The sequence below is a fragment of the Maniola jurtina genome, chromosome 22 (assembly GCF_905333055.1).
Source record: "Maniola jurtina chromosome 22, ilManJurt1.1, whole genome shotgun sequence".
NCBI lineage: Eukaryota > Metazoa > Arthropoda > Insecta > Lepidoptera > Nymphalidae > Maniola > Maniola jurtina.
The window spans coordinates 2,391,501-2,393,863 of NC_060050.1; the positions used below are offsets into that span (position 1 = coordinate 2,391,501).

Here is a 2,363-nt window from a genome sequence, read left to right on the forward strand (position 1 = left end):
CATCCGTTTAAATGTTCTTACGTGATACAGAAACAAGTTGCATCCCGGGGACGGGCTATTACGGAGAGGCAACTTTTGTTCTGGGAAATGAATGGATCGGGATTTTCAAAAACCTAAATCCACGCAAGCAAAGCTGTGGGCATTAGCTAGTTGTAAATATATTTAAAAGCTACGATAAGATAATAAATAAGGTACTTATTTTCTTATATTTTTATTGTATGGCAGCGCGCGGTTTTAAATTATAAATTGCACGTCCTGTCCTTTTCTGTAATACATTTTTTTCTCAATATCTATCGCTTTATCTCATAGCAAGAGTCCGTAAGACATAATACAGTGAATATAGGCAAAATATACAATTTTTGCAGTTTCCACGTCAGTACCTGTCGAATTTTTCTAACAGTGTAAGCAACAGAGTTGAGTTTACCATCAAGTGTTGATATGTGGGTGTTCCATAGAAGCTTTGCATCTAACGTTATACCGAGAAACACGGGGTTCTCCTTTATTTTCAACATATGATTATTAATCAATGAATTTATGTCATTTAAGGTCCTGGTATTGGGCGATGTGAATTGAACACACTTAGATTTCTTTGCATTTGGAATTGATTTGGAAGTAAATTGTTAGCAATAAATCTGAGAGTGACCTGTGATATGGCATAACATATAGTATACATTGTCAAAAATTATAATATTAAAGCTGTGCGTATTGCGTGAGGAATTGCGTATTGCGTGAGGAATAGGTGCAACTTGCAGGGTTTGATGGATGCGCTATTGCCAGCAAACATGAGACATATTTTTATCTACAGGCAACGTCTGAGTAGGTAACGCATACGTCTAACGCAAGTTGAAATGTACCAGTGTATTTAGTTAGACCTATCGACAAGTTTAGAGTCGGGTGTAGTTTAAATGTGGCCCGTGTGTTTAGACCAGTTTAGATTGTCAGTTTCCGCCCCCCGTCACCGTCGGGGGTTGGTCGTCCCCCGCACCTCACCACCCCTCTTGCAGAAATCGAGACAGCACGAAATTTTCAAGATTTCTGGGTGTAATTTCTGGTTTTCGTAGTTCCCACATAATTATAACAATATAAAATATATAACGATAATTTTTTTACTACATAATATTCATTAAATTTTCTAGGTCTGTGGTTTTTCCAAATTTCATTAAATTGCTTCGTTGTCTAGAAAAACGAGCACAAAGTTGAGCCTTTTTTTAAAGAAAAATACAAATCTTTGAACCCCTGTAATTTTAAAACTACATATTTTTAGAAAAATCTAAAACACCACAGACACAGATATTAGTTTCTAGACTATGTCTGCAAAATTTCATGGACTTTGGTTGATTAATATTCAAATGAAATGGGAACTACGATTGTATGGAGTAAGTGACGGATAGAGCCCTGTTAATGGTTTCTATAACACTCAATTGATCGTGCATGGGATCACATGTATAATAGGGAAGCACTCATAAATTATTATAAAACATGGGAAATATGGGAACGCGTGTTAGTACTTTAGAATGCAATGAGAAATTCGCAATGTTTTGAGTGTGTGAACTTCTGGACAATTTAATTTAAATTAATGTTAGGACTTAAAGGACATTTGATTCATTCTTGTGAAATGCTTTCTTTATCCGTATTATTATTTACTATTTATTACTTAGGACAGTTTACAATCTTAATATTATTATTATTGTCACATTGTTTTATCTAGTTACACAACTTTAAATCTAGTGAGTAAAGTTTTCGATAGATGTCGCTACTTGTATCCTATAGCGCGCCATAGTTAGACGACTTTCAGAACCATAAATACTCACGGCAATGTTTGCAAAGCATACTTACCTGGCGTAGAGGACACCGTGATCAAGAAAGCGGTTCCCCCAGAGCGAGGCCCTTCCATTGCACTGCGGCTGTGTTGACCTCTGCGATTATCCCTAATGTGGAAAACTCGGACGCGTAATTTTTGGTAGTGGGGACTGCGTACGCGCCGTCCCCCATATAAAATTAAAAATACGATTATATTATTAACTAGCTGTGCCCGCGACTTCGTTCGCGTGGAATAGTGACTTTTCGCGCTTTATATAGCCACGGACGCTCAGGCGCGAGGCGGCGTGATTCTTTAAATTGCATAACTTTTTTATTTATGAACCGATTGACATGAAATAAACACTAAATACTAAGTGAAGCTTACTACAATATATTAGTGAAAACCGTATCTAAATCGAATAAGCCGTTTCTGAGATTAGCGTGCACAAACACACAGACAAACAGACAAACAGACAAACAGACAAAAAAAAATTAATTACAATTTCGGGTTCGGCATCGATATAATAACAACCCCTGCTACTTTTTTTTTATATATTTCCATT

At 36.5% G+C, this 2,363-nt stretch overlaps 1 non-coding gene across 1 annotated transcript; it reads left to right on the forward strand.

Moving 5' to 3' along the window:
- The first annotated feature begins 1,828 nt into the window (after window positions 1-1,828).
- LOC123877136 lies at window positions 1,829-1,990 on the forward strand. The gene has a single exon (XR_006798506.1). It is a non-coding gene; the product is annotated as a U1 spliceosomal RNA (small nuclear RNA).
- Window positions 1,991-2,363: the final 373 nt, after the last annotated feature.